The following is a 23,681-nucleotide window of genomic DNA, read 5'->3' as shown; positions in this document are numbered from 1 at the left end:
TATAGTCACTTCGGTTTCTCTTAACCAGTATTTTTCTACCAGCAATAGTGGGTTCCTAATGGGAACTTGCTTTCCCCCCCCTAATGCTCCCTCTGTATCTATTCTGCCTACTTCTGTTCCTCTCCTCACTTCGTCTTTATGTTCATCTCTATCCCTTAGTGTGTGACTATAAGGGGACACTCCCCCTCCTGGATACCAGAGGCTAGCTGCCTCTAAGAAAAGGGGAAGAACTATAATTCCCTGCAGTGATAGGACTGTCCACTTGTGTAGATATACCCACTCAGTCACTCCACGCATGTATTTTACCTTTTTTGAACATATGTGTTTCGTGCATGAATGCATCCCCTTGACACGTGTGTAGTTGGTTGGTTTTGCAGTGCTGTGTGCCACCAGAGTGCTAATTAATTGTTTTTCTCCCCATAGGCCGCCTCAAGGTAATTCCTTGGGTAATGTAGATCATTCATTTTTCATTTTCTCACTCTTTGATTTCCCCATAGAGTATTTTCCTCCAACGTGAGACGTAGGGATCCTAGGCCCTGACGAATGCCCCGAGACCTTCATTGGCTCACTTTTGAGGGCAGAAACATGTTGGCTAGTAATTAGTTAGGTGACCCTGTGAGTCCTTGTCCTCACAGAGGTGTCCCAACCCCCCTTTTTAACTACACCAGTCAGACACCACCATTAAATTTGTTGCTCTTCACAGGTGTCTGCTTAGGTGTTTTTAGTTTTTCAGTAGATTAGCTGGATCCCGATCTTTCCAGAAACAAGTTTATTTACGCACTCCCTCCTGTTCCTTTAACAGTGAGGTTGAGTCCGCCCAGGTGGCACTGTCCTACCTGGGTGGGTCTAGGTGGTCAAATGATGAAGCATGACACTATATAGTGTGTGAGACCACCTAGTCCGTAAAAGGAAATCCCTTTCTTCCCACCCCTCGCTGTTCCAATGCACAGGTGTGTCTGGAGTTGGACTATATATGAGGGTATGAGACTCACAAATTGATCAACAGCACTGTTCATCAAGAGAAAGAAGGTCATCAAGATTTCAAGATGCTGCATCCGGGACTGGGGACCATGGTCTGCAAGTCTCCCAGGTGGAGGAGGGGCCAATGCCCAGTAGCCTAAAACACTTGTCCTGTGCCTGGAGCACGAGCCTTCTGCTGACCTGTCAAGACCTGTGAGGAGGAGAGGGCCTGAAGGGAGCAACGCCAAGCAGGGATCCCAGCAAGTGGATCCCAGTGAGCAAAGAGTAAGGAGCCTAGTCCCCTCGGACCCAGTGTTGGGACAGAACTGTCCTCTTTCTTGTAAAAGTCGCTACAATTGTCCATCGGCCATGAAGTTGCAGGCCATCGCACTACATCAGTGATCTCAGGAGGGGGCCATTGAGATTGTCAGGACCATTGCCATTACTACTAAGTCTGTGGGGCCATCACCTGGAAGATCTGACATGGTTGGGACCGTTGCCCGCAACACCAACCCCCAGAAAACTGGAGATAGCCGCTAAGACGATTGAGGACATCACCCATAGAGGAGGAAGCCCCACAATCAATGGAGGGACTCGACAACAACACCAGAATGTTCTCTGTCACATCACTGATGCCTCACCAGGTAGCCATCAAGAACTGCAAAGGAGCACCAGCACCTGGAAACCATTTCTGTCAGCCACAGGAGGATGGGGTGGGAGCTACTCATTGTTGTAGGGTGAGTAGATGCCATGCTCCCAGAAAGTTCGAAGGCCACAGTTGGGTAAGACTGGAACATGGCCACAGAACCTTTTGAGACCGGCTCAAGATCAGTGCTTTACAGTCTGGGGAGCTAAAGTTTCAAGGCCGAAGCCAGACCTTGATATGCACTGCTAGTGGTTCACGTCCCCAAAATCCACCATGGATGCAGTGTTTAGTGTGGAAGAGAAGTTTGGAGAGAACCAGTGGGTGTGGGAGGGTTACAGCTCTATTCAGTGCTATGGGGCTAACCATTGGGGACAAATGTAAGGTTTATTTAGTGTGTTGTGTTTGCATTATGATAAATACTGCTCTCTTACACAAAGTCAGTTTGGACTAGAGACTCAACTTGTTGGGCTCACTGAGTATTTTGAATAATAAGTTTACACATATCTTACCCCTACTTCTCCCTCAAAAGCCTTGCACTGCTCGGCTGATGTCATATCTTGAGTGCTGAATAGGTAGTATTTGGCCCAGTTCCTCAATGCCCCCAGTAAATTGGGCCCAGGAACAGCAGGAGTAAAAGGCCACAACCACCACAGTTCGACCCTGCTTACCCCATAGCCTGATCAATAGTGTTCTGACTGGAAATCCTAGAAAACCTTGGTTGGAGATTAAAACAACAAAGCACTACTGAACATCAGGAAGGAAAAATTAAGAAGAAGATCAAGCCAACCCAAGGAATGATGCACAAAGAAAATGATCCAACCTGCTAGGATAAACTTTATTTTGCAAATGACCATTGAGTGCAATGAAAAATAAGGGAATGAAGTGTATTCTAACACTACATGCCCTTCCTAGCTCCTCCTTATATATGTGTGACCATCCAGGGAAAGGCATTTTTCAAATATAATTGTGCCCTCTTAAAAAATCCAAAATGTTCATTCCAACTCAAAGAAAAAAATCTGACTTTGACACTCAGTGCGCCATGTAGCATTCTGACACCACTGTCACCGTTCATGCTACCTGTAACCTGCAACAACCGCCTTGGTTCACTGCGAGCACAAAGGAGGTGGTGCGGCTATTGTCAGTGAGGAATTCTCCTGTCCAACTGTCCCCTGTTGAACATATTTAAGGGCCCCTAGCGCCACCTTAGCGTCCTTTTTTTGGCACTAAGGCAGCGCTAAAGTGGCTTTTTCCCCACACCATATTTACAAAGTGGAGCAATGCGTGCACTGCGTCACCTTGTAAACCTTGTGTCACATTATGCCTGCGCCAGGCAGAGTGTATGCATGGGGGGCGTTCCGGCACTAGGAGGCCTGCAGAACAGGCGCATTGAAAATTTAACAGCTTTCACTGCACCATTTTTTGCATCATTTTTAATGCCTGCTCAGAGCTGGCGTTAAAATGTCGCTCCCAAAGAAACCTATGGGCCTTCTTGCACTTTGCTACGTCAGAGTCAAAAAATTTCACACGAGTATAGCAAAGCACCACAATAGTGTCAAACTTTTGTACTGTGCTAATGACCGCCATGATGTACCGTATTACAAATACGGTATAATCATGGTGTCATTAGGTGCTGGTAGGGGGGTGCAGAAAAAGTGGCACATCAGCTCTTTTTCTTAAATATGGGCCTGTGTTTTACAACCCACTGAGGTGAAGCCCTTAACAGACATGCTTCTAGTCTGATTGTAGGTGCCTTCTTAATACTTTCTTCCTCACAGAAGTGACGTATTATTCCCTTAAGCCAATGTATATGGAGTCTGCATAGTGTTGATGTAAGACATTGCCAATATGCAGATACAAAAGTACAAGGGCTTGATCTGCATTCTGAAGTCACTTTCTGAATTAATGCTTTCACTTCATTAGTACGGATATCTGGTATAAGTACATCTTGGTTTTCTCTGCAATATGTTCTTTCATGGTGAGGTGAGTGTTGAGACTAAATCGAAGTGGCTTTGTATTGGGTGAAACCTGGGTTTTGAACTCAGGCTCATTTAGTTCAGCTACGTGCTGCTATTTGTTTTTCTGGGTGAATTGCCAGAACAATATGTGTGTAGGAAAGTACCCTCTTTTTGGAGTGGTTACTCCCACTTTTGCCTGCTGTCAATATGTTTAACTGTTTTCTTTGGGATCCTGCTAACCAGGACCCCAGTGATTGTGCTCTCTCCCTTTAAATTTGGTTGCTTACGATTTTGCACACCCCACAATTGGCATACTGGTGCCCCATCTAAGCCCCATCTAAGCCCCTAGTATATGGTACTTAGGTACCCAGGGCATTAGGGCACTCTGTGTTCCCCATGGGCTGCAGCATGTTTTGGGCCACCCATGGGAGCCTATGTACAATGTGTCTGCAGGCCTGCCATTGCAGCCTGCGTGAAAAGGTGCATGCACCAAGTCACTGAAAGTCACCCCTATGGTAGGCTCTCCTAGCCCAGAGGGCAGGGTGCAGGTACCTGTGTGTGAGGGCACCCTTGCATGAGAAGAGGTGCCCCTACGAACTACAGCTCCATTACACTGGACTTCGTAAGTGTGGGGCAGACATTTTACTCATGTACTGGGCTACATAATGGTAACTCTGAACCTGTGCATGTTTGGTATCAAACATGTTGCAATCATACCCCAATACTATTGCCAGTATTGGTTGTATGATACCATGCATTCTGGGGGCTCTTTAGAGGACCCCCAGCATTGCTCCTATCAGTCTTCTGGGGTTTTCCGGGCAGCTTGCACTGCTGCCAACCCTCATACAGGTTTTTGCCCTTCTGCTGCTTGATCAACACAGGCAGGGGAAGGCAGAACAAAGGATTTCCTGTGGGAGAGGGAGGCAACACCCTCTTCCCCTGGAAAATAGGTGTGATATGGCTTGGGAGGGGTAGCCTCCCCAAGCCACTGGTATGCTTTGAAGGGCACATTTGGTGCCCTCCTTGCATAAACCGGCACCAGGACAGGGACCCCAGGTCCCTGCTCTGGCACGAATCTGGGCAAAGGAAAGGGGAGTGACCACTCCCCTATCCATAACCACCCCAGGAGTGGTGCCCAGAGCTCCTCCACGTGGCCACTTTGTTCTGACATCTTGAATCCAAGGTGGGCAGAGGCACCCGGGAGCATCTGAGTGGCCAGGTCAGGTAGGTGACATCACAGCCCCCTCCTGATAGGTGGTCACCCTGTTTGGTGACCAATCCCCCTTCCTGGGCTATTTAGGGTCTCCCTATTGGGTGGGTGCTCAGATTTGACATCCAATATTCCAGCAGGACTCCTCTGCATTGTTCACTTCATCTTCTGGCCACCGGGACTGCAACTGGACACTCCAGGAACTGACAATCTGCAATTCCAGCAACAACTCTGCTCTACAACACTGTTTCTCCCGCTCCTTCCAGCAACTGCAATATTTTCCTGGCTGCGCATCCTCTGAGGGCAATGTGTCTTCAGCCTGCTCATGAAATAAGAAGGAATCTCCCTTAAAGTGAAGGAGTCACTCGTCTGCATCTGCAGACACCAACTACAGTGACGATCGGCTGTGTGGATCTGCTCTCCTCCAGAACTGCGTGGATCCTGCATCACAGGTGGTAGTTTGGAATGGTCCACTTGGTCCTCTCTTCCAGCTACCCAGCTTGGGAGACAGTAAGCCCTTGCATCTCCTGGCAGCACAGTTCTCCTGTGCACCAAGACTCTTGGAGCTACCAAGGCTGGTTTGCTCTTTCTCCAAGAGCTCTTCATGCTCCCTGTAGCCCTGGTGTCCTACACTCTTTTCTGCAAAGCACAGTCTCCTGCCTGCTGCTCCAGCGATGTGGGACTTGTCGTCAGGTGTGCTGAATGGGCTTCACTGTGACTTCTGTTCCTGCTGCCAGTGGGTTGCCTATCGGGGATGCCTCCTGTTCATGTGATTCTCCCAGCTGCCGAGGGTCACCCTGGACTCCTCTCATTGGGTCGAGTCCCCTGGGTCTTGCTGGTCCTCGTCAGCCTTACAAACCTTTTTCTCTATCTCTTGCATTTGCCAAGGCTTGTTGGTGGTTTTCCAGCACCACTGACTGACTGCATCTCGACTGCCGACATGGGACAGCACTTGCATCACTCTTGGGACTCCTCTTCATCTCCGGTGCTGCACTGCTGACCTTTTTCATCCACTGTCGACCTGGTCCTGCCTCCACAGAAGGGTGGGTAGTGGCTCCTGCCACAACCAGACACTCCATCTTGAACTGGACTTGGTCCCCTTCCTTTGCAGGTCCTCTTCTGTCAGGATCCACCTTTGGGTTCCTTCAGTCTTGGTTTGGTTTTGCACATGTCTTTTCCAAAGTCCTCCTGTTGGTTTTGGGGAAAACCAGGTACTTACCTCTGCTGTCCTGGTTGCTGGGGATCACCTTGGTAATTACCTTATGGGGTTCCTAGTTCCTCCAGCTCCCCTCTCCTGATTCCACATTCTTGGGTTGGGGACTGCCTTTCACATACCATTTTTTAAGGATATGGTTTGGTCTCCCCTAAGGCCCTCACTATTTGGTATTACTTTTTCCAATGCTTATTGCTTTCTATGCTATTTACTGATTGCTAATGTGTATATAATAGTGTGTTTACTTACCTCCAGTTGGGGAATGTTCTATTCCGTATTCTAGTTTGTGTGTTACTATAATAAAGCCATCCAAAAATACAAAAAGAGGGGCTCAAAAAATGTGGGAGGTTCGGAAACAAAGTCCTGGACATGTGTATAGTGCTCCCATCAAGCATGTATATCAAAAAATATACACAGTTCCATTACCAGAGCGTGTGCTACTAATTCATAGGCCCCTGAAAATTCATATATTTGAAGCAAGAGCCCTCACTCACCATCCGGTGACATGCTTCATCATAGGGCTTTGCTCCTCGTCAGGCCGGCAGGCCAGCACTGCAATGCCTGACTGGCCCCACAGTTATAGTTTATCATCAAAGATCACATTGTTTAGTGTCGATTTACTTTATTGAAGATCTTGGAAGTTACAATTTACACACAACAGTATACTTATTTTCTACAGGATACTGCTAGATCATGTTTCAAACTTTTTCTACACTGACAGGACCCAGCATGACAGTAGCCCCTGCCAATATACACAGATGTCCACAGAGTCAGCAGTCCTCTAAATGTTGCATGAGTAAGAGAGGCCAGATTGGCTGATGTAAAGTCCTCTGCCACACTGTCTGCCTTTACTCTGTCTGCCAAACCCTAGATCCGGCCCTCCGTCTAGAGTGGCACAGAGGGCAAAAAAGGATGGACTAGAATGCTACCTCCAGCTATTGATAGTGGTGAGACTTTTTGCAAGCATTCAACCCTTCATCTTTTGTATGTGAGATTGCCAATAGTATGCCTGACTATCACTGTTTTTCAAGCCTACTACTGCCAATGTTTGTGAATTCCAAACATTAGAAAGTTTGCTTCCATCCAAGGAGCACTCCTATGAGGAGGCTTCACTACCTTTTTGTCAAACTGGTTAGAAATATACTTAAGTTCCTGGCTAAAGAAATGAACAAATTAAAACCTCTTAGTGAAATCAGAATGACAAGAAAAAACAACACAGACATAGCAGACCCAAATGAGGGCCTGAGAGCCAACTACCAAGCAGCGAATGCATTTATTTTGGGGATGTCACACCCCAAACAGGCCCCATGTGATGCTATGCCCCTGTTAACAATAGATTTTAACTCTTTGAAATACATTTGGAGGCATAAAAATCACAAATGATTATGAAGATTCCTGCAAGCAAATGTCAACCACTTCAAGAGATGATTAAGTTTCCACCTCCCACACACATACGCATGCTGGGGGGAGGAGGTAAATGTTTGTATATTATACAAGGAGGTTTAATATTTTATTGCCTGTTTGCCCTAACACTGTGTAAGAAGAGTGTATTCTTTTGGTGGCTTACATTACAATGAACATTTACAGTTTCATGAATTTTTCAATTGTTTTAACGTTGAAAAGTTAACAAGAAATGGTGATGCTGCATGCACTTTCCCCACACTTTAAGGCAATAGGCACAATTGGTGTTTCATTCTACTGAGATCGATCAAATGAGTGCCATTGACTGGTAACAATAAATGTTTGTTAACAGTCATAATAACATAGTTTATAGATGATTGTGTGCCTTTTGGGGGTGCCTCCTCTCTTAAATTACAGGCAACCTGGACAAAAGCCATCACAGATTCACTAGTAATTGATTATAAACATCCTTTCTGGATCCTGAAGGCATTCATGAAATCGATAATGTTCAATGCATGTTACAAGCCATAACGTACCAGTTTTTTGTCCATTTTGATGTTGTGAAGTTTCCCCAGAACAATTTAAGATCTTACTTCTTCTAGTCAACGAGTCTGTTCAAAGGGTGAATGCTATGTTAAAATGGTATACAACAAATAAAACGTTAAACTAAATGTTTGTCCTATCTCTATCAAGCATGTCCATGCAATGACAGTGAAGAAATGGTTCCTGGACCTACATGACATCATAGATGCAGTGGGGCACTGATTGGAATACAGCATCTTCACATCACAATGCAGAGTGGAGCCAGTCATGAAAATTTGTCTCCAAGGAAACCGAAGGACCAGTGTTTGGAGGGAAAACAGTAGCTTAGAATTCCATTTGGAAAATAAGTATGGCAGAAGCATATACAAGGCTAACCAATCTTTGTACCTTTAAGGATCAGCGGGTGGGTTGTTAAATGGAGCACCTTCCACTGAATGCCCTGAACAATTTAGTTCCATATAAAAGTTGTCACCTAGCTTGAGAAAAAAAGCATCCCTTTGAGCAAGCATTATTTAACTCATTCCTCAATATTTTCTTCCAATTTTAGTTTTTACTAAGGAAAGATGGGTTTATTTGAAGTAAAGCATGTGTTTGCTGTCAAAACGGAAAAACTGCATGACCGGAGTCATAAAATATAGAAGAAGGAGGCCAATACAAAAGATAACTTGGTCACAATAAGTTAAGAAAAAGAAACACCAGATTTAGAACAAAATTTAAATACACTTGAAAAACACAGCACATGTTCAGCAGTTTAGTTGTCCTTCATGAAGATTTATTTTTTGGCCTTTGCCTGCATAACAGTGCCACTGCCAAAACATGCAGGTACCTTAAACTAAGTCGCAAAAAATTCTTACTTTCTTCCAATCCATGCATTCAATTAATAGCAGCTCTGCTGTCATTACAATAAGTGATCAGCGATATGTGCTGTTTTGAATGAGAAGGGGTTTATATGCGTAGCAAAGAGCAGACCTCAAATCTCATCTTAAGCACTCTTAAATGCACACATAGGGTCAGATTTACAAAGGTAAATTTACACTTTTGTGTATCAAGTTCCGAATATTTTGTGATGTTGAAATAAGCTTGTAGTCAGGTTATGTGTCCAATAATGTCCCCAAGTGTGATTGCTAACGTCCAAATACCCAGTAACCTAAGATAGCAAAGAAAAGGCTCAACAGTATTTCAGGCTCATTTGTCAAGACAGGAGCTGATCTCTTCAGAAGCTTTTGTGATATTATTGGGAAGCCTTGCAACCCTTAACATCTCCAATTCCACCAGTGTCCCTATCAATTGCAATTTCTGGTCCAGGGGCTGCTCTTTGCGGTCTATTAATAGGGTCTCAACCTTCTTTGAGTATTCAACATTCAGGGGGTCATTCTGACCCTGGCGGTCCATGACCGCCATGGCGGAGGGCGGCGGAAGCACCGCCAACAGGCTGGCGGTGCTTCCTGGGCGATTCTGACGCCGCGGTCAGAAAAGGGGAGCCGGCGGTTTCCCGCCGGTTTCCCGCTGGCCCAGGGAATCTGCCATGGCGGCGCTGCTTGCAGCACCGCCATGGGGATTCCGACTGCCTTCCCGCCAGCCTGTTTCTGGCGGTGTCCACCGCTAGAACCAGGATGGCGGGAACGGGTGCCGTGGGGCCCCTGGGGGCCACTGCACTGCCCATGCCACTGGCATGGGCAGTGCAGGGGCCCCCTAACAGGGCCCCACAAAGATTTTCACTGTCTGCTGTGCAGACAGTGAAAATCGCGACGGGTGCCACTGCACCCGTCGCACCCCTGCAACTCCGCCGGCTCCATTCCGAGCCGGCTTCATTGTTGAAGGGGCTTTCCCGCTGGGCCGGCCGGCGGTCTTCTGGTGGTCGCCCGCCGGCCCAGCGGGAAAGCCGGAATGGCCGCCGCGGTCTTTTGACCGCGGAGCGGTCTTTCGGCGGGAACCGCTTGGCGGGTGGCGACCGCCGCGGTCAGAATGACCAGCTCATGCTTCATTTGCACGTTTAGCTTTGTTTCTTGCAATAGATGTTGCCCTGTCCAAATTAATATTTTTATTTTTAAGAGTATGTAGCATATAAAGCTAACCTTAAACTAAAAAAACAAGGTTTATGCTAGGTGTTTTTCAATATTATGGTAAGAAAGCAGGAAGACTATGGGGAGTTGGAATGTTATCATTTCCCTTCTTATAGGTTCTGTTGTGTGTAACTGGTGGTCTTTGTTCAGTTGCAGAATATTATGTTGGAGTGGCATGAGGAGGGAACACTGCTGGTCAGTCACATCATAATTTGTAGGTCCAGCTTTAAGTGAAACCTATATATAGTTATATAGTTATAGGCATGTTTCTATAGAAAAGGCGTTTTTTGACTTGCCTACATCTTTGGTACCGTTTGATGTATCTTGACTAAACTTTCCATAACAATTGTTCCAGTGACTTTTGTGGCGCACAGTGCATTTCGGGGTGATCTGTCAAGTGGGGGCTGAGAAAAAAGGGGGGGGGCAAAAAAGCTGCATTTCCCATGTTAATTCCCTTAGGACCTTTGAACACGACTACAGCCCAAACCACTGAATGCAATTACACCAAACTTGACAGAAAACAAGCTTTTGGTACGCAGATTGTTCTTTTCCTTATGTGGTGTAAATCTGTTCAGTAGTTTTGGAGAAATTAAAGGGAAAATAAATTTGGATATCTTCGGCTGCGAGGACTTCGCAAATAATGACCAGCTTGTGCATACACTGCCAATTACCCCACAAATTACGGCACTCATAAAATCTTTGATAAAGTCTTTAATAAAACAAATTTAGTATTTGCAGTAAAATATTTTACAAAAAACTGTGCATGGTGGGGACACAAGTTATAGGTGCCTTTAGGCACCAGTTATAGTTACTTGCAATAACTGTAACTATAACAGGTGAATTTCTATGGTTTTGTACGTTTAAAATGTAAGTCTAACTATAACGTCCATGTAACCTTTATTTTTTCAAATATATATATAAAAGCAGCCTCAGAAATAGATACATGCATTTCAACATTGAAAGATAAATGTAGTGCAGAAGAATTCAAAGGTGAAATGGACAAAATACAAATCAAACTGGAGAAATTAGAGGGAGAAATCATGGCCAAGAATTAGCGCAAATTTCACAGAGACTACTAACTTTTGGACGAAAGTTTGATTATTTAAGTAGCGGTACTGCTGACAAAGGTTATGATGAACATGCATCGAGTTCAATAAGTACAGCGAGGATACCGTCACCATCAGTTGTAAGTAAGAGCAAGAGCCAAGGAAATACAGCGGAAAGTGAGAATAGTGAGAGTGATGTATCAAATCAATCGGAAGCGGAAGGAGTAAAATCCCAAATTTTAAAGGAATTCAACTTGATGGCACAAGGAAGAATGAAGGCTCAGCGAGGCAGAGGTGCCCAAGGTTCCAGAGGTCGTGGAAGAGGAGGAAGAGGAGGAGACAAAGGAAGTGGACCCCGACAAAGAGATATCGAGAGTACATGGGGAATACGTACGAGGGGACAAACAACATTAAACCCATGAATAGAACAGTAGTATATTTTTCCAGCATCACTTTGACTAAAACACAGGAAAAAGTTCTGTCTCTTGGACTCTCCTTTTGCCCAACTGTGTTTTTTGATTTTACTTCCAGCAGGATTGATTGATTCCATTTCATCAAAAAAATTAAGTTAAAGTATTGGCATGCAACAAAAGTATTGGGTGTTCAAAACATAGGATCTGTCGGGAGAAGTCCATCCACTCTCCAGATAGGAGACATAGAAGTACTCCAATCTATGGGACATTTAATGGAAGATAACAGTTGGGTTAATGACCCTCTCGCAAATCTAGAAGGGGAAGGATTAGAAACTAATTTGGATAGTGGGACAGCAAATAGTTTTAAAACTAGATCTACATTTTGTCCCCAAGTTATGATTGGATCTATTGACACATTTGAGAAATGTATCATTAAGGAATTTTGACAGATAGAAAGAAAGAAAAAATGTTGTCATCAAAATCTAAAAAAGAAGCAAGTTGAAGCTTTCATGAAGTTAAATAAAAATGTAAGTATAGTCATCAAACAATTTGATAAGGGTGGCAATGTTGTGATTTGGCCATTGGATAAATACCTGGAGGAAGGTTTGAGACAATTAAGTGATACAAGGCAATATGAAATAACCGCTAGACAAAAATATTTTACTTCCAACTGGGCGTATTTAGTTAGATTACAAGTTTGGTTTGATAAAAATAAATATTGAAAAAGATCATCCCAAGCTCCCGGTATTATATTTGTTGCCCAAATTACATAAAGATCCTGTCAACCCACCTGGTAGACCTATTGTTCCTTCTAGAGGTAGTTTGCTTGAGAACACATCAAAATATGTAGATTACTTTCTTTGACCTTTTGTTGAAGCTTTGCCATCTTCTATCAAAGAGACTAGTGATTTCCTGAGAACAATCAATGGCATTTCATGGGATGAACAATTTTTACTGCTTAGCCTAGATGTGGATAGTTTGTATACATGTATTCCCCACAAGTTAGGTATCAAAGCGAGTAAACATTTCCTTAGAGCAAGATCAATATCTTTTTTCAACACACTGATATGTTCTTGCAGATGATGAAAACATGTTTAACTAATAATTTCTTCAATTTTGACAAAGAAATTTATAGACAAACACAAGGGACAGTGATGGGTACTTGCTTTGCCCCCAGCTATGCAGGACTTTTCCTGGGCTGGTGGGAGGAGCAGGTTGTGTATAATATCTGTCTGTTTGACGAGCACGCTTTCCTATGGGTCCGTTACATTGATTACATTTTTTGTATTTGGAATGGAGGTGAGAATGAAGTAGCAGATTGTGTCAAACAATTGAACGATAATCAGTTCAATCTTAAATTTACAGCACATGTACACAGTTCTGAAATAGAATTCTTAGATCTCAAATTGCAGGTCAGAGGTACAAGATTAGTAAGTACATTATATTGCAAGAAAACAGCGAGAAACAGTCTGCTCCATGCAAAAAGCTGCCATCCCATTAATCTTATACAGAGCATTCCTTATGGGGAATTGTTGAGAGCTAAAAGAAATTGCAGTGATGAAAATGATTTTTTTTCTGGAAGCTGAAATCATGAGGAATAGATTCCTTGAGAGAGGGTATTCATGCAATCTTATTGATAATTTATGCAGGAAAGTGTCATCAATAGACCGTGAGAAATTATTAATGCCACGTATTAGAGATAAGGCCGAGGAACATCATCCTGTAAGATTTATTACAACCTTTTACAGTCAAGTGTGGGAAGTTAAACGTAGTTTGAACAAATATTGGGTCATTTTAAGAATGGAGGAACAATTGGCAGATGTTATAGGGCAGAAGCCTCAGATTACATTTAGGAGATGCACTTCCTTGAAAGATAAACTTTGCATGAGTTTAATTCAGTTTACAGGTAATAATAGACAGTCATCAATACAAGGCTTTTTTGTATGTGGAATGTGTAAAGAGTGTAAAAGCAGCAGAAATTGTCAACAAATTCAGTTATCACAACAAACTCAACCTATTGTAATAAAACAAATCTGACTTGTAACACAGAATGTTGTGTTTATGCTTTGATTTGTCCATGTAACAAATTCTATATTGGCAGCACAATCCACAAGGCCAGAAAGCGACTGCTCGAACACATGAGAGCTATTGTTAAGGAAGATAGAACATACCCTATTGCTAGGCATTTTGCAACATTTCACCAGAAGAATGTAAATCTATTAAAATTCTGGTTGTTAGACAATGTTCCTACTTGTATTAGAGGAGGAAACAGAGAACAAGAACCTAGGAGATTGGAGTCAAACTTTATTAATAAGTATGCGACAACCCATTCGGGAGGTCTTAACCTTGATGAAGAACTATCAGTTCATCTAGGATAGAATATTGATTTTCCTTGAAGTGTTTTCAGCCTTTATCACTTTACGATTTTACTATTCCATTATTTCATGATGAGAATAATTGTTTTTTCAACCAATTTTCTTTAATTTTCTTCAAATTTATCAAAGTTATCAGTGTTGCTGGTTATGGTAGATATTTGATAGGCTTCATGGTGCACATTTATTTAGAAACTGTAAATTATAAAATGCTGATTATGTGATATTTTCTCTTTATATATATTTTTTTTTATTAGGATGACATTGCAGCATAGGAACAACATCGAAAAAAAGCAAAAGAGCTATTATATCCAAGAACGGGTCAGTGCAGTATGAAAGTGATATTTAAATTAATTTGGTTTATTAAGAATGACACATTTTAAAAGAGGGATTCCATTTTTGTTTTAGTATATTAGGGGCTTTTAAAGGTAGTACCCCCTAGCAGGAAGATTGAATCATATAAGTATCTCTTGTTGAATATAAATGGGGATAGTTATATTCAAGGTAATTGATAAATAATGTATTTTATTTTTTTAGAATGAATAACAATAATTAGAAAATATAACAATGATAGTTGCATTGTTCTGCATATTATGTTCGGTGAGGAATAATAGTATTGAGTATATTCTAAGCTGGCCGAAATGTTCACATACAACACAAGGGTTTTACGTTAGTCCATTGTCTATATCTATCATAAGAATGTAGTAAGTGAGTAGTCATTTAATCATTGTGGGAATGGCACATTTGTAACCTGTGAACAAGGAGCGAAGGCTCCGAAACACGTCAGGATTTTTTCTTTGTTCTCTTTGCTGCAAGTTGAATGAATACACACTGGTGCAATTAGAGTCACGGTACGTTGTTTTGTTTACACCGAGGTTCCTCTGAGGTTTCTGGAACCAATTTCTTGGAATTTGTTAAGGGTCACTACCTTGCCATTGACTTGCCGTGGTAAAGCAGCCAGAATTTAGCGTTCTTTCATGATGGGACACACACACACATATATCACCTAGTGGCAGTTGCCACTAGGACCTAGTTTCTATAGAATTTTTTTGTTTTTGTTTTGCTAATAACTTCAGCACCACTTGATGAATCTTCACAAAATGTCCCAAGAAAATATGATGCTCACTTCAGCTGCTGTCTGGGAAGTTTCAGGGTGATCCGTCAAGCGGGGGCCAAGAAAAAGGCGGGTCCCAATACGCGTTTTCGCTTTTTCCCCATTCATTTTTCCATAGGGATTTTGAACAGAAATAGCGGCTGAACCACAGGACAGATTTAAACCAAATTCAGCTGACAGCTAGGTCCTAGTCCAGAAAGCAACCTTTTTGTAATTTGGTGTGAATTTTTTCAGTAATTTTCTATTTATTAAGTGGAAAACAAATTTGTACATATTGGGATGTGGATGTGTTGCGACTCCTGCGCAGAGCACAGCAGCTCCACACGACAGAAGCGGTAATGTGATTGACTGGTCACAACCTGTGCAGAAAGTTACGGCTGCCATCTTAAGAACCGGTGCGCGGTCCAAGGGGATGAAAATAGGGACTGACAACGATAGAAAGGATCAATATAGTTAAGTTCTGAATTTACTCGTACAAAACCATAGAAATTCAGCAGTTATAGTTAGAGTTATTTCAAGTAACTATAACTCGCCCCCTATGGTAACTATAACAAATAAAAGCATCATGTTGCAGTTACATTACCAAAATTATAATATAAACCAGTCAGTAAATTATACTCCATTTTCAAATGAACATAAATAAACATAATGATGCAAATGCTGGCTCAAAAAGAAGCCCAGGTAACTAATATATAGATGTGCCCTGCACAGAACTAGTCTAACACAAACAGATTCCAGACCAAGGGGCAAACTGAAATCAAGCCCAAGTGGGCAGCAAAGTCTGTTAAAATGTAAGAGAGAAAAAAAAAAAATTAAAGTGCAACCCTATAATCCTGAAACACCAGCGTTGATGAAACGGAAGATAGGGCATGGTTCCTCAGTCGGGGCATCCTCACAGAACCAGCAAAACCAGACGAGAGTCCCTTCCTACTGTCCCTCGAATAAAAACAGAAAAGGTTGTCACACAATAACAGAGAACTCAAAAACACAAACATCTAAGACCCGTTGAGTCTAACCATCTAAGGGTACAAATAGCTCTTCATCGGAGCTCAAACCATTGGGGTACTTGGTATTGAGTTCTATTATCCATCTAGATTCAGTTCTCGTCAACTTGTCCAGCCTGTTCCCCTTCTCACATCAGGTACCACATGTTCCAAACCAAAAACGTAAGGTACTTTCTAGTGCTGTAGTGATGTGAGTCAAAGTGCCTGGATTCGAGATAATGCCTGTCTTTCTTAATAATTACTCTGGTGTGTTCCAGTATTCTCTTGCGTATGAGGTTTATGACACTACCCACATACCACAATCCACATGGGCATTCTAACCCATAAACCACATAGGCGGTGCCACACTTAATGAATTGGGTTATCTGCCTGCACTTGTTGGTTTGGGATACCCTGATTGACTTCACATTATAGGATTATTGAAAGGCCTTGCAATTTCCACAAACATCGAAGCTCTTGAGACTGTTCTCTCTGGGCCCTGACTCAACCCGTCCGCATAACTCATACAGACCCCCAGAATGTAAAATACAAAAATATCAGAAAAAAATATCGATTCACACTAATATCATAAACAATAGGAAAAATACATTGTTTTTCATCAGACACTATAAAATGGTAAATGTTTAATATTTCAATACATAACATTAATATTATGTATATTTAATAATGTAGCTAACCTATATTATTAAAAAGAAATATTTACTACTATAAACATGCACACATATGTACAAATATTTATGTATGTTTATGTCTACATATATGTAATATACCACTATTATTATAAAAAATATATATTTCATTATGTTATTTTGTATTTTTTCCAAGTGGGAAAACAAAGGGTTACTTGTTAGATGTGATAGGACGGCACAGAGCTCATTTAAAACTGGGGGATTTTCAGATCAGGATGTTGGAAATAAGAACTAGTCTGGACACAAGACTCATGTTAGAGAAAGAGACAAGACCATATCTACGCTATAAACTTGATACTGCTTAAAACAAACTAATGAAAATGCTACTCACACAATACCTCCATTTGTCTTTGTAGATGCATTAGAAGGTGTATCTAGAATGAATAGAGGAAGACACAGAATCAGACCTGTTTTTGTCCTGCATGCACAGCACGGGCTCTAAAATTGATTATTTCTTCATATCTAGGTCCACTCTGCTCACTGACCGACTGATCAATACTGGAAAGTGGGATCTTTGACAATTGCCCTATTCCAATAACACTTGAACTAGGCCCTGTTCCCAGCAACTAATCGTTGGTTGATGAATACAGAAAAAGGCAAGCTCCTAGAAGAATAAGCAAAAATAAGGGATTATTTAAGCACTTATCTTGACATAAACAATACTTCTTTAATATTCCCACAATCATTGTGCGCTGCAGTAAAAGCTCCATGATGGATAACATGATAAACAACGCTACAACACAAACACACCCATTTAGACAAGAGCAGATCAACCTAGAATGCAAAATCAGAAAATGAACTACTGAGTGCAGTACACACCCACCTCCAGATTTAGGAAGGGTTTTAAAACACACAAAAATTGACTTAAACACACCATTTACCATTAAAGCGTAATATATATAACCTGCTCATAATGGTGGCACTTTAAATAAGGTTAAAAAGCAGGTCAACATCTTGAAGCACAACGTAGGCTGAGAGAAAATCAACTAGCCATGTATAAGAGATCTAGCAACCTTATATTTGTGACGGTTGTCTTTCATTGGAGTTTTATAGAATTAACCAATCTCAAATATTATCTGTACTTTATGATGTTTCTAAATAAGCAGAAGAGATGCACTACTTGAGATGAGCAGGCAGTAGTACAAGGACACTGTTAACAAACCCAGGTGGAGATTCATTGATACTTTCACTGATATCACTGATGAACACCGATATAAAAATATTATCAACGTCCCCATATGTCACCCAGGAACCACTTAAGACTTTTATCAGACATCTTGTGGAAGGTTGAAGACGACCCAGATGACACAGCAGTATTGTTACTAGACGCCGAAAAGCAATTGACCTTGTTTAATGGGATTTCCTATTTAGGACACTCCAGACGGTAGGCATAGGACCAGGTTTTTATGTCAAGGTGAAACAGCTATAAGACAACCCGATGCAAGGGTAAATTGTGAGAGATTTATCGAGGAGTCCTTTCAGGATATAGATACCTGTCTTACCTCGCTAATACAGTTCTTGCTATACTCTGGTTGTAGGATCAAATGGAATAAATGTGAACTCAAACCCATATCCAAGAACATCCTGAGACCCACTGCAGAATAACATGTTTTTTTTGTCAGTGGAAAAAAGTCTTGAAGTGCTGGTCAATGGAAGCCTAGGCAATAGGATCCCAGACAAATTACAGCCGGAACAGATAAGGACTTCAGGAAATGGGCTTCAATACAACTCACATTATGGAGCAGGGTGCAAGTAACATAAATGATTGAAGCACCATGGAAAAATGACTGGCTGTGGAAGTTACCACTCTAAATTTCAGCCACATATTGAACATCATATCCATCAGAATCAAACACTGAAGGTCTGATTTCTAGTTCGGCAGATGGGATGACCCATCTGCCGAACTTTCGATGGGGACGCTGCAGCCATACTGGCCACCTGCCTGCCAGGCCCATTACAACTTTTCCACTGGGCTGACGGGCAGAAACCAAGGTTTCCACCCATCAGCCCAGCAGAAAAGTGGCAGCAGCATTGTCGCCAGCTCGTAATTGAGCAAGTTGCAATGCTGCCACCCGCAGGGTGCACCAGCACCCTCACAGTGCTCACTGCACGGCAGACAGTGAGCATTGCAAGGGTGCTGGGCAGGGGGATCCCTGCACTGCCCATGCCAAGTGCATGGGCAGTGCAGGGCCCCCCGTGGCACCCTGCACCTGTTCTCCGGCATCCTTTTCAGTGCCACCTTGGCTGATTCAGACCTCCACTACCGTCAGCCTGTTGGGATTGAAGATCCCAGCAGAGACGCCAGTAGGTTGGCAGGGCTGCCCGCCAACCTTGTAATGTAGTGGTCAGACAGCCACAACCATAGTGGTCCAACAGCCACCACGAGAGTGGAGGTCCGAAGACTGCCACACTTGTAATCAGGCCCTTAATCTGGGCAGGAAGGAAACCTAGAGTGAAACTATCTAAGCTCCAAGCAGCGATTTTACCAGAAGGGTTGAGAGTTCCTGATTTGTATTCTCACCATAGGGTTAAGACTTCCTGCTATGTATTCTCATCATAGGGTTTAGACTTCCTGATATGAACTCTCATCATTTAGCACATCAGCTCTCACAAACTGTCTATTTTTTGCCTCCGAACATGGTATGCAATAGAAAGAGCATGCTTTGGTAAAGGAACTGGTCGATGTAATTTATACATCACAACTTTGAGAGATCTTACAAACCTCCCATTGAGAAAAGAGCTAGAATCCTAGAAGACATGATGACTCAGAGACTCAATGCCTCAAAATGCATGTACATTTACCTACTAAAGTACTGTAATGGCATAGTACAGGTGTGCAGATAGATGTTTACATGCTTGAATGGCAAATGTGGGGATTAAGTGGCATAAATACTCTAGGTGATGTCATGCAGTGAGATGACTTAAAACATTTTCAAGAACTATGACGAGAATAACATTTATCGCACTCAGGTAATGGAAATACCAGTAATTATGCTACTGTCTGCCCAGTAACGGTGGTCCCAGCCCATTTGTACTCTCAGAATCATCCATTGTCACATATATAAACATGTATGAAAAAGTGGTACCAAGGCTACAAAATGGTGTCAGACCAGCCTGGGAGAAAATGGTAGAGAAGGAGAGGGGAGATGGTGTGAAGTAAATCTTAAATACACTAATTTCAAGAAAATGCAACACTGGTATGTCCTTGCAGTCTGTTTAAAGTACAACTCTCAATTAGTGAACGCTGTTGAAGGTGCAGGGCTTCTGAATGGGATTTACTACACATGCCATGGTCCTGCTCATGAATACACAGCACTCGACCCCCAAAGCATGTATTCTTCTACACAGATGCTCAACAGAAAAGAGCATCACTTCAGAATTTGTACTAGTCACGTCACATGAATGCATCATATGCAAATTACAAGCCCAACCAGCTGTATGTGGTCAAATCTGGGATCTCTGCATAATATACTGTGATTATCTGCACCTGACATACTCCTAAGGACAATACTCAAGATTGGTATAGTATTTGCATAACACTTTTATACACCTAACGCCTCCTCTCATGTTACTGCTCACCAGTACCATTTCTGCCACCCCCACTGTCATTATCTTAACACTAAATTAGGTTCATGGCACTATACATTAGACCAACTCACCCTCCCGCTCTGTGCCTTCTCAACTTAGTTGATATATAGAAAAATAAAACCCTTTTTCACTGACTCTTGAACAGTAACTTCTATGATGCATATTTCTGTATTGTAAACCACAGTGCTATAATGTCAAAAGAGAATGTACTGTAGTTGTGTGTAAAATGGAAAAGAAATGTCCACCGTTGAATGGTCCTGTCATGCAAAAATAAAAATAAAAATAAAAAAAAGACAGAGATTAGGAAAGGTTCTGGACATGAGCTAGAGGAGCAGTTGTGAGACCCAAACAGGAAATGCTGGTTTGTTTGTAGGTTGTTTACAGTGTCATTTACACAGAGCGATGAACCTGGGCATTGGACACTGTGGGGGTGATTCTAAGCTTGGCGGGCGGCGGTAGCCGCCCGCCAAGCGGGAACCGCCAGAAGACCGTACCGCGGTCAAAAGACCGCGGCGGTCATTCTGGGTTTCCCACTGGGCTGGCGGGCGACCGCCGAAAGTCCGCCCGCCAGCCCAGCGGGAAACACCCTTCCCACGAGGACGCCGGCTCAGAATGGAGCCGGCGGAGTGGGAAGGTGCGACGGGTGCAGTTGAACCCGTCGCGAATTTCAGTGTCTGCAGAGCAGACACTGAAATTCTTTGTGGGGCCCTCTTACGGGGGCCCCACCGCACCCCATACCGCCATCCTGTTCCTGGCTGGCGAACCGCCAGGAACAGGATGGCGGTATGCAGTGTCAGAATCCCCATGGCGGCGCAGCAAGCTGCGCCGCCATGGCGGATTCCCATGGGCAGCGGAAAGTCGGCGGTACACCGCCGGCTTTCCGCTTCTGGCCGCGGCTGTACCGCCGCGGTCAGAATGCCCGGCGGTGCACCGCCAGCCTGTTGGCGGTGCTACCGCCAACCTCCGCCCTGGCGGTATTTACCGCCAGGGTCAGAATGACCCCCTGTATATGGCCATGATGTCAAAGGGCACAAGGTGTTAGCTTCACCTTCCCTACACGAAATGGTAACCTTTCTGCAAAACCATAGATGATTCTGTGTTATTTGTCTCAATCCTAAACCAGCCATACAGAGCAGAATCAGCTTATACTCATCCCTTCCACCAAGAAAGGGCTGCCCCTATGTCTGATTTATTGGAAATCAAGATGTTTGAATCTTTTAGGAGTCCCAAGGCAATGAGGGGTCACTTAGGTTAACCTGTAAACATCAGAGCCTTTTACCTCTGGTTTTCTGGAGCGTACCCTATAGTTGGCACAAACCTTGACACAAGGGGAATATTTATAACAAAGTGGCGCAGCGCAGTAAGTCACCTTGTTACAGTGCGCTGTGTGCCAAGTAAGGAGAAGAATGCACCATTTTTAAAAGAATACAGCACAATCCTGCCTTTGTCCTTCCACTGGCGTTGTTTTGGATGTCTAGCACCAATGCAGGCAGCCTTGCACCATGGTGTAAGAGCGCCTCCGTTGTAAGCAGGATTGTTATTGTGCATGAAGGGGCACCTTCCTGCACAGAAACAATCCCCTTAGCAATTTTTCTCTTTCTATGTGTTATGCAGAATGCAGCCCACATAGAAAGAGGAAGTAACAAGGAGAAATAAAGGTATTTCTCCTCGTTATGTCTCACCTGGGAAGGCGTAGCATTTTGACACATTCCCAGATCTACCACTTGGTTAATCTGGGACTCTGTCAAAATACATGGATGTTGCATGGGAACACCTACTCAAACCCATGGGACAGAGTAACACAACACAGCGATTTGTACTGCTTTGCATTACTCCAGAGGTATGAAGCTACTCAGGGCCATGCAAGGTGGCTTTGTGTGGCTTCATAAATCGCATTTTGGGATTGTGTCGTCCATGCACCACATTGCGTTGTGCAAGAGCGAAGCAACTCCAGTTATGAATATGCCCCCAAATACATTTCTTTAGCACTTGAACACAGGGGAGTAGCTGTAAGAAGGAGTGTATGGGGTAGAACACCCCCAATTTTTTACTTAGTCAGGTCATTGACTGGCAGTGCCAGTCAGGTCCCACTACCGGTGATTAAATATGTTAGATGAAGTTAGATGACCTGGATGGCTGAGTGTGCCTAGAACAGTGTGAGAGATGTGCCAGGCTGAGGATGTTAATCTGATTTATAAGTGGCACAAGTGCCAAGGGCCCCTTCTGGTCACGCACTCCACTTGTGTGTGCTGCCTGGCATGATGATCCCATCACGTACAGTGCCAAAGCTTTGTGCTCCTATCAGGCTTTGGCTGTGGTGCTCAAGGTACAATGCTCCATCAGTTAAAGTTGGGTTTTCGATTATCTGCATTATGCTGCACTATGTAGAAAATTGTAGTGCAAACAAGTACTCGCAGTTTCTTAACTTATGGCTGATTTTTTCTCATACTTGTTCGTGCTATATCAGCCCTAGGCGCTGTAAACAAAGAGTGTTCTGATGATTGGTCAACTGATTAACACACTTGTTGGAGTCACAATTGTGTATGCGATCTTACAATTGCAATCTGCATGTCTCTAATACCAGATGTTATTCCTCATATTGAGCTGCCTCACTTCTTTGAATGTGCAAGTCATCCTTTTATTTTCAGTACTACTGCATGTTATACTCCATTTTGACTGTCAGAGACACAGTTTCTAATAAAAGACCTTGGAACAACATGTTTACGGCATGCTTTCAAAATCAGTGGAGAAGGACACGTAAATGCACAAAAGCCATCAACACAGTCGCAGTGTCATGATTCTCAGTAGTAGTCTCATCACAGTGATTCCAAGTGCTTTGTTGCCCACTGTGCAGTTATCAGTGCCCTACAAAGTCATAAGTGTATTTTTAAAGCTCACCATGTGCAAGGAGAGCAGCTCCAAGTGCAGCAGCATCAAGATAAATGAATCCATCTATCCATCTGCACACACACACACACACACACACACACACACATGATCTGTGCACACATACTTCCACCAGCATACCACAGATGTACACATGCTGCACAGAAAGTTAATCCACCCAAAAACACTCAAACTATCACTCAGCTTCACACAAATGCCCATCAATCCACAGACATTGTCATCTACTCCTCCATCTATCTACCCACACAAATTCAGCAATCTTCCAAACATAAATTCATGGGGCACCATGCCTCCCCACTCACCCAACTACTCATCTCACCCACCTTTCTACCACCCACTCCTGCATCCATTCACACACTGATGCAGCCATTCACCTCCCACTTTACCCATCCATGTTTAATCATTCATCCACTCAGCTGTCCAAACACTTACCGGTCCACCCAACCATACTGAGGCACACACATCAAATAGGTAAGTGTAAGTCTGTGTGCACTGTTGAGGCAGTTATATTTAGGAAGCTTGTTTGCTGATGTAATTGAGGAACATTTGTGTCAGAG

The sequence above is a fragment of the Pleurodeles waltl genome, chromosome 2_2 (assembly GCF_031143425.1).
Source record: "Pleurodeles waltl isolate 20211129_DDA chromosome 2_2, aPleWal1.hap1.20221129, whole genome shotgun sequence".
Classification (NCBI taxonomy): Eukaryota; Metazoa; Chordata; class Amphibia; order Caudata; family Salamandridae; genus Pleurodeles; species Pleurodeles waltl.
Note: the sequence above shows the minus strand (reverse complement) of the source record.